Raw genomic sequence first — 10,199 nt, forward strand, 5'->3', positions numbered from 1 at the left:
TGACAGCATGGAGGGTCTGTTTCTCTTCTTTTATGAGATCCTCCATCCTAGGAGTGAGAAGGGTACCTGCCTAGGGAGGAAGGCAGGGAAATGACACTTGACAGGAGGTATCATCAGCATGCCAGTCATGAGGCAGGGAATCAGCAGCAGGGTGCTTTCAAGAAACTTGCCTCTCTTTGCAACCTTTAGCAGCCTCATCTGTGCACCGTCACGGAGATGAGAGGTACGTGACGGCTGTGCTGATGAGGTGACAGTCACACTGATGGGGAGGTTCAGGGCTGAATGGCTTCCTGGAGGTGTGCAGGTGGTTGTTGATGCTTCTGGCTGATGTTTTGGAAGAGGTACTTTGCTTCCCTTCTAGCTTAAAGAGATGGCCAAATACAAAGGAATTAAATGTCAAAAACGCACGTCAGGACAATCCTAGATAAGCTAGCAAAAGCCAAGAAATTCAGGGCTGCTTGCAGCTAATGCTGTGATTTTTGCCAACCTGGAGAACACAGGGAAAAGGGTAGTCCCAAGGTCACTTCAAATCACAGGGCTTTGTGAGGCATCGTTCCTGTTAGCAGAGGAGTGGAGCTGGCAGATGAGACTTGCAGAGGTATGGGCCTATAAAAATACATTATTAAAGAAAATCTGAATGAAATGGCAAACAGAATAGAAAATAGCAAATAATACTTACAGCATTAGAAATTCATTTCAGTTTTATGGAATATAGCTTGGGTATAAATATAAAGCATTACATTAAAATTCATAATAACAGATTATAGTCTTCTCTCCTATCTGTACCACTGCAGACAGTGTGAATGCAAGAGAGCTAAGCTGAGCAATTTAGAGGCAAGATTGATAATTCATGTGGCAGCTAATGGTGGCTTCCTCCATTCACCACTTCAAAAGTAACCAAGATGTAGTGCCACCATCCCCAGTGACAGCTGTCCAGATATGTCAGCCTGACATCAAGGATCAAATTGCTGCAGGTGCTGAGCAACACAGAGGAGCTGTACTGATGGGTGACAGCAAAGATGGAGGCATGTGCCTGACTCAACATGAGCTTCGTCTGCCAATGCCAGCTTTTTAATCTTCTACAATTTTAATAGATGTTTTTCTACAACTTTAAGGTATGCTAGTTTCTCTTTAAAATTACTCCAGCTGAACTGGACACATATCTACACAAAACAGAAGTAGCAGCAGTGCAGCTAAGATTTTCTCACAGTTTTCCTTTTAATAAGGCTTTACTAATCTTCTTGCTCTGTTGCTGCCAGAGGATTTTGGTATTGTGTCCTATGTAAGAGACAGGAATTGCTTTCTATTTCCTTGAATTTCCAGGAGAGCACCTTTAAAGTTGCCAAGGTGGGAGGGGAATGGATGATGTTAATCTGTGCACAGGGTAGTGATGAATGTAGATGCTTGTGGCTGCATTTTCTGTGGCTCAGAGTCTGAGAAACCATTGCTGTTCCTAAGTTGCATTAATGACAGGGGTAACATTTTCAAAAGCCTCTAATGGGATATCTTTTTTTTAGTCAGTTGACAGATTTGAAATTTTTGCCTGAGGTACTTATTATGTTTGAACAATATTGTAAAATATTTTTTTTTATTCAAACATCATGATTACTGTCCTGAGCTCCAAGCTCATGTGATGTTTCTTGTGAAGCTAATCTGCAACCCAGAGCTGTTTTGCATTAGAAGACTCTTTGATTCAGCAATGTGAGCAAAGTGCTGCTGTAGGGAATACCTGGGCTGAGGAATTATCTGAGTTGTCTTTCTCCAAAAAAGAGCACAGAATTCTTCAAAAGATGATGAACGTTTTGTAGTAGATGTTTCATAAGACATGAATGGTATTAGCATTGTGATCTGGAAAGGCAGAAAAAGCTCACAGTTCTGACTGATGTGGGTTCGGGCATGGACATTATCACTGGAGAACAGAGTTGCAGCATGGAGGTAACAGCATTGTCCCCATAAATACCTGGGGCATTTGTGCATCCTAGTAAATGCAAAAGAACATGGAAGAAGACATGTTTGACTTCATCACCCACAGCAAAAAAGTGCTGCACAGAACAGGTACACCGACTCACTGTCCAAAGTCAGTCATTGCTGTTGTTCTGAGGTCAGAGGTGAGGGTCACTAGGGAATTTATGCGGAAATCTGATCATTCCTGATGGCATCTCATCTGCTCTGAGATAAGTTTTGCTGGTTTCTTATCGGTGTGCACCAAGTGCTGTGACTGTGGCTGTTAGCAGTGGAGGCCAGAGCTTTCACACCAAGTCAGGGAAGGCAGGGTTCCCTCCTCGAGCTGTGAGCTGGCTCTGAATGTGCCTTTACATTTCCAGTGTCCTGCCTGGCTTCATCAGCTCTTGGTGGCTGTCAGCCCAATGGAGCTCCAAAGTGTTAATTGGTGTCTCATCAGCAGGCCACCAAGAATCTCTGGAAACCAATGCCTGAACTCTCTGCTGCTTTTGTTTGATGTGCTTGCATGAGGCCTTGTGTCTTTGTGTTAGTGCTTGCTACAATAAACTTGTATTGATCCACGTCAGTTCAGGCATTTTACTTGCTATGCTCAGCGAGCAAACATCCAATGGTCACAGGTTTTGCGAGATCATATTTAATATCATCATAAACACTCATAAATAAAGATGGTTATTACTGTTAATCTGTAGTCATAACCTTGAAACTAACAGCCTGGGAGATCTGAGCTTCAAACGGGTGGGTAGCACTGTGCTGAGGAAGAGTGTGTGCAAATTGAAATGTTAGCATTGGCTTCATCCCTGGCTGTGCAGCTGAGTACATTTTATGCTGGACAATGGTCCTTTCTGGGAGAGGGAAAAGGAGTCACTTCATCATTCTGGGGCCGTATTCAGCAGCACACAGTCCACAGTGAGTCATTGCTGAAATGAGTGGCAGGGCAGGAAATCCCAGCTGTCGGGAGCAGTTGGCTCCTGTGCAGTTATGAAACATTCCCTCTGTCGCCTGAATCCCCCTGCCCCCAACTCTCCCCCCCCTGACACCCCACAATTCCACTCCCCCAAGATGAGCAAGAGGTGATTTTTACCACCTATTTTGTGTAGGTCTGGATGGCTGAATCAAGCCCAGTATTTCTAGCCCTTGTGACTACACAGGGAGCTTAAAAAAAGTAGCAGGAGCAATGCCTGACTAGTGTGGTGACGGCTCCTGTAAGCAGCAATAGCAATAGCTCTGAGATGTATGAAATGCCCAAATGAATCTTTTGGGTCAATTTGAAACCTGAAGTTGGGAAAGGCTGACGTAGCTAATTTCACTGCTAATCAATTTAGCAGAAGGGTCTGGTTAGTATGGCTTTGTCTTAATCCTAAATCATTGCTTTGGACTTTCCCAAGGGTCTCCTATATGCTTTACTCTGAATGTGAAAAGCTCCAGTTTTCTCTCCTTCACTTTCAGCTTTGAACCTGGAGCTTTGCACTTTCTGAAGAAAACTGCAGTGTGCAGAACACTGATGATATACAGCGGGATAAAATAAACTGAATTTAATGTAGTATAGATAATGCAGTGGATTCTGCATTACTGTATACTTTTTCATGTTTAATCCTAAAAAGGCCTCTCCACTGAGATTATCTGATTTTTCTCTAGATGGCATTTTGCAGTTTTTCTTCATTTTTTTTTTTAGCCTAGTTTTCTGGGCCTGCACAATAACAGGAGACCTTTGATTATTCCTTATAAAGGAACTAAATATATTTGAGGACAGGAGTGAGGATAAATTCATAAATAGAGGAAAGCCTACATGAAGGGCAGTCATATAGATGTGAAAGAGTGTCTGGGAAAATATGAGCCTTTCTCTGCCATTCATAGGTGAAGGTATACAGATCCTCCTTATATTAGATACTGGGGGCCAGATGCAGGTAGTATGCATATGACTTCCATGTCTTCTCTTGCTCCAAAGCTCTCCAGTTGGAGCTGTATTAACAATGAGCCATTCTGAGTGAAGCCATCCATCCATTCTGGGGTGAGTGTACCCACTGACCATGTAAGTCAGGGAATATTGAACTGATCGTATCTTGGCTTACACTGCAGCTCCCAGCACAGCTGCAGGAGCTGTCAGAAATGCAGGAACTTATAGCTCAGAAGTGAATACGAGTACATGACCTTTGGTTCCATTGTCAGTGAGAAACAAAGAATTTTTTTAACCATGGTCTCAGGGACTTCTGGCATTCCTTTGGGGTATGAGTGGAACTATGGACATGTATAGATTTTTTTATCTTCCTTATGCTTTTTCAGCATTATGCTGAAATAATGGGGGGATAAAAAGAGAAAATTATTTTTTCTGGATGTTTATTTTGGAGACATTGAGATAACCTTCCTCTCAGCCTCATAAAATATCTTATGAATCAAAACTGTAACTTGAAAGGGGAGAAGCAAACATACTGTCCCCCCATATTACACCAATGGACTAAAACCACAGGAAAACAAGGGCTGAAGAGTGCAATGCAGCAAACGTTGCAAAGATTGCAGCCTGAGAGTTTTCTTGTTGGATGATCAGAGAGGGATGGGACAGGACGGTATGCACGCATTCTCTGAGCTTTATATTCTAAATCCTCTCTTTTAATCTTTACCAGACAGAACGATTTCTGGGGAATGAAGGCACTTCATACAAAGAGAAAGGTGACATGACACAGAATACCTGTAAGCAGAAGCTGTCATGTGTTTTTGATCATTTTTCTGCTGTAAAAAAACACCCTGATGCATCTCATCTTTCAAGAAGTAACCATAGTTGTGTCTCTCATTCTGTCTAGTTCCTTGTTAATGTTCACTGCTCCAGCCCTTTGAGCTTTCCAGCTGCTACACATGGGGTGAGCTGTGGTGCCAGGCAGACTTTCCATGTTTTGAGCTTTCCTATACGGAAAGAAAGAATACAGTGGGCTATAAATGGGAACACAACACAGTGGTATATGGGGCACAATAGGGCAGGATTGTGAGGATGCTGGAAAAGAAATTATTTTCTGAGTCTCAGAAAGATACACTGCAGAAGTAAGACATATTGTTGAAGTGGGCTGTTTTTATTTATTTATTTTACTTTTTTTTTTTTTTTTTTTTTTTTTTTTTTCAGTTTCTTTCCATTACCTTCATATAGGAAAACCTTCATAAACTGGTGGGTTCAGTAATCCAGTAAGCAAATATTTTTTTTACAAGCATCTCAGATTGTGACCACTCTGTGTGCAATTGCGAATGCACCCAAGGAAGCAAGAACACACCTAGGACAGAAACCACAGGCACCATCTGTCTTTAGTTAGGAAGTGCAGTCTTTCTGCTGCTTCTCCACCCCTTTCGACTCCCCTCTTCAAACAGATTCCAGCTATTATATGATCCTTATATAAAGCTCCATTGTTCCTCCAACAGATTTCAGTACAACAACAACAACAACAAAAAATCATTTTATTTTCTCACTGATTATTATGTGAAGTTTTTCAGCAACTGAAATTAAATGGCCACCATTCTTATGCTGTAAATTACTTTTTTCTTTTTTTTTTCTTTTTTTTTTTTTTTTTCCCCGATAGGGAAGGGAGATGGGGGAGACACAGGTCACAGCCAATATTGTTTAAAATGCTTTTTATTCATTAAGCTGTTTTCAGCGATAAAAACAAGCTGTTACTATTAATGGCAAATGACTGCACACAGCACATTCACTCTAACAATTCACTCACACGGTCACTTATCACACAGCTTCCAGCTGAAGCAGCAGCTTTGAAGCCAACCTCAACCTTTTACTCAGAAGCAGAGGGTTATACTGGTACCCTGGTGGTTTCTGCAGAGTTTTCTGGGGAAAGTCCTTCAAAGGGTCCGTTCTTTCCACAGGCATATACAGAGTCTTGCAGTCTTTGCATACAGCAGTTGCCACCTTCTTGGATGTAGTCTGACTTACACAAGCCACTGTTAGGTGCTCATGTGTGCACTTGGCTGTATAACTGCAGCCAACTCTTGGTTCTAGATGTATCAATTCTTGTACGTTCAGCGGGACTATTAATCTCCAGGACTTCTCAGTTCTTGGGGAACTTTCACTTATTACATTCTCAGCATGTCTTCTTTTTGGCGTGGTGTTTTCTTGCAACATTTTTTTTTCCCATTCAAACTTATAGGTAGCTATAGAACCCACTCACACAGAAAGAGCCTTTATGACACTGAAGTATTACATTATAAAGTTTAGTGCATATTTTATTTCTTTGCCATTAACAGTAAGAAGCAACACATTAATGACATGGAAGTAAAAAGAAATAGTGGTAGTTATTACGTTCATCCATCACTTATGCCAAACAGTGCTGCAACAAGGAGCATAAGCTGACAAAACATTGCTTCAAGCTGTGCCATGTCAGTTAAGTTTCTGCAGGTGAATACTGCAAGATCATCCCCGTGACTGCTTTCTCTGAGGGACTGTAACCAGTCGTGGATGAAGTGGTTAAGATCAAACAGATCATCCATTCTCTCAACCCTTTCCTCCTTCCTCAAAAGTGAGTCAAAGTCAATACATTTTTAAAGCTAAAAAGAATTCATGTGAAAGACCAGACATAAGCAATACCATCCACCTTACATTGATGCTACTCAGATATTGAAAGTGAAAAAATTGAGAGTAGACAGGAAAATGCTGTATTTATCCTCAGTGAATTATGAAGTGAGGCTTGGTGTCACGCTCTCCCACCTCAGGAAAATGAATAGCTCCACTTCAAGTGTAAGGCTCCTTCCAATGTGAAACCAATTTTCTAAGCATCTTTCTCTTGATGGGACTTCCTCAGCAAGATCAGGGAATCTAAGGTGTTGCTAATGTTTAAAACCACAAAGAGTAAGAGGAGACTAAAAAAGTGAGTTTCTATAGTGAAACTTCCACTGCACAAAGTCAGAGTAAGTTTTCTGCAGGCCAGAATGACTCCTTCATCTAAACAAGTCAGGCAAGGGAGAAATTCTAGGTGACACTAACTGCATCCCAAATAGTGCCTGATATTAATGTGGAAACTGAGGACAGGAAAACCATTGGGGTGTTTGACTGTTTTATCATAATACCTAAGGTAAAGGATGCTTATGCTAGAAATCTCTACAAAGTGCATACAATGCACTTTTCCTGAGAAAAGGCTCTTGAAAGATGACCTTTGTGCCAGCGTGTCCTTTGGATTGGAGTATTCAGGAAAGGCGTGCTTATTTCCTTGCTGCTGAGGTCTACACACATCTCCATAGATGGCAGCCATCCTGTTTCTATGAGTTTTTGTCCAGGAAGAATAACAGAGAAGCCAAATGAAGAGACATTGTTGGAGTGCTACCAGAAAAGGGGAATCAAAAGAATATGGCTTTCTGCAATATAGAGCAGGTCGGCAGGGGGTCAGCAGAAGGCTGAAGGACTGAGAAGGTGATGGTACCTGGCAGTAGAGAAAAACCACCCTTTTAAGCAAAGGAAAATGTGTTCCCATGGCACAGATCTGAGAAAACTGATGTTTTGTGAACACCAGAAGACAAGATTTGTATCATATGTTTTCCTTTAGGTTTGAGCAACTACTCAGACAATATGCATTTCATTCTTCGTTTGTCACCAGAATGCCTTGATGGAATGTCAGTCTCTAAATCTGTCAGTTCTTTTGTCTGTTTCTGTATTTTGAGGGATATGTCCTTGTCTGCAGTTCTGGAGAGAAAACCTAGGAAATGAATACAGAACCCACTGCTGCTCTTTAAAGTTTTTTTTTCCCTTTTTTTTTTTTAAATTTATTTATTTTTCCTATAATGTATGTGTGCACCCCTGGACTAATCTTGAATGAACTGACTCAGGAGAGAAAAAAACGTAATCCTTTGGACCATTGAAGGTGTGTCTGTGCCTGTGATCCTGGCTCAGGTCTTCTCTGCCTTGAGGAGTGCAGGCTGCCATGCTCAGGGTGGCATCAGTCCTGCACACCATGCATGGGCTGTGGGAACAAGTGGCCTTACCAACTATGTCCTCTGTCTGCATCAGCAGAGATGTTAGTACTATCAATAGCTCCTGGGAAATTAAGCTGTTAGTGAGCAAAATGTGGCTTCTCCGTTGTTCTGTGGGTAATACACTCTATTGATCAGATTTATTCACTAAAGCATTGGTAAAATGTCTAATGGCATGTCCGAAAGCAGAATGCTTGGTGACTGTTGTCCCTTCTACACTGGACTCAAATGCCCTCTGCAGCCAGAAAATCTGAGGCACCTTTTGATAGCTGAACACAGTCTATTGCAGTTCTTCCTAAAATTTTTGAGGTGTGTGTCTTTTAGTGATTCTAAGATTCTGAGCAGATTTTTAATTCTTTGTTTTGGATACAGTATATTGCATAATAAATCTGAAAACAGTCTTTTTTTTTTTTTTTTTTTTTTTCTGGGTCAGCTGTCTATCGTTTCTGCTGGTTTCCATATTCTTGCTGATTCCTGTGAGAATACTCAAAGTATAGAAGGAGAGGTGCATGAACAAACAGGTCAGTCACGTTGCTTTCCTTAAAGATTTAAAGGGCTCACCTCTTACTACAAAAAAATGCAACTTTTCCTAGTATTGTACTCCGTGCTTTCCTGCTCCTGGTCCCTCCTTTTCTTTTGTTAGCTAACCTGTGTGAGTGATCCCCTTCATTCCCTTATCTTCCTCTACTATTGGAAGTCTACTTTCCTATCCCTCCTCTGATCAACCTGCCTCACAAACACAGCTATCTAGAAGTCTTCTCAGTTTAAAACTCTCAGTTTCTGTCCCAAATCCTTCCCATTCCCACCTCTATCTGTATCTCCATTTCCTGGTACATGGTTCTCACGTAAACAATGAATTCTGGTTTTGTCATTTTGTGGAGTAGCAATTGTACTTGGCTCCAAAACTAGTGGTCTCCATACAAAGATATGTACAAAGGTTTTATGAAGAACAAACAAAGAAACAAACAACATAAAAGAAAATAAATAAAATAAAATAAAATACAAATAAAATAAAGAGTATCTGAATGCAGGAAGTATTTTTCCTCTGGTCAGCCTTCTGAGTGGCTAGAAATGAAAGAATAAATGCCAAAGGTAATAAATATGAAGCTACACTACTTAAGATATTGTTAAAAAACAGCCTGGGGTAGAGCAAAATATATTTATCCCTTTTGTATAAAATTATTCTACGTACAGAAAACCTGAAATGCCAGGCAGCAATGTCATGGTTCAATACAGAATAAAACAGGGAGGTTTATTTATTTATTTTTTTAAACAGCACTGCCTCATGATCTGTTCCTGATAATGTCAGGAAGTCCAGGAGGGTTGCAAATCCACATGGTGAAGAACAGGCTGGCAAAACCCTGCTGGTGCCTTTCCTGAAGCAGGAATAGACATGAGTAGGTGCAAACTTTGGAAATACTGCACTCATGCAGTGTCTTTCAAGTTCCTATACTTTCCTGTCCTCAAGCTCCATTTGGGAAATGACCTCATGCTGCAGTGGGAAAAATGCAAGCTGATGAAAGAAAGCCGTATGGTGACAGAGTTTGCTCTTTAACAACTGCTGCTGATCAGGCCTTCGTTCTATAATTTCTTTATATGAATAACTGCTGATGAAACTGAAAGATTTTTTTTTCCACCAGAAGAACTAGGTGATCTGGTCCACAATAAAACTGATTTGCTTGATTTAGGTGGTACCACGAGGAATATGTAGATAACATGTTAGAGAAACTTATGCCTGCCATGATTTCTTAAAAATCCTAGTTCTAAGGAAACAAATGCTGTAAAAGTGAAGGTGGAGATACTTGTGAAGACTTTAAGTGAAACTTAGAACAGAGTCTGTATGATTGACTCTGTACAATATTCATACATGAAATATAGAATTCCAAACATGATCTGTAAGTGAAACGTAACAGTTAATTTACTAACTCTCATTAGGACTCACTTTTTTTTTTTTTTTTTTTTGCATGTACCCTTTGTGGTTTCAGTAGATTGTCTAGGCTGAAATTCCAATCAGACCAGTATGAAAGTGCTTAAAGAAGATTAATGGACTAATTTTGGTGTGTCTAAGAAGCTAAGTAAAATTTTTTCAAAGTACTTCTGGTATTTAGATGCAGATATCAATAGTACATGTATTCCTGAGATTAACAATATGTATCAAAAAACTGATGCATTACTTCTTCCTTCAATCATCTGGTCTTGAGGACAGTAGTTTCTCGGAAATAGTGTTTTAAGAGAAATAGTAATTAGAACACTAAAAATAGTGAAGAACAAAAATAGTGTTCTAATTA

The sequence above is a fragment of the Aythya ferina genome (assembly GCF_964211825.1).
Source record: "Aythya ferina genome assembly, chromosome: 1".
In the NCBI taxonomy this organism is placed as follows: domain Eukaryota; kingdom Metazoa; phylum Chordata; class Aves; order Anseriformes; family Anatidae; genus Aythya; species Aythya ferina.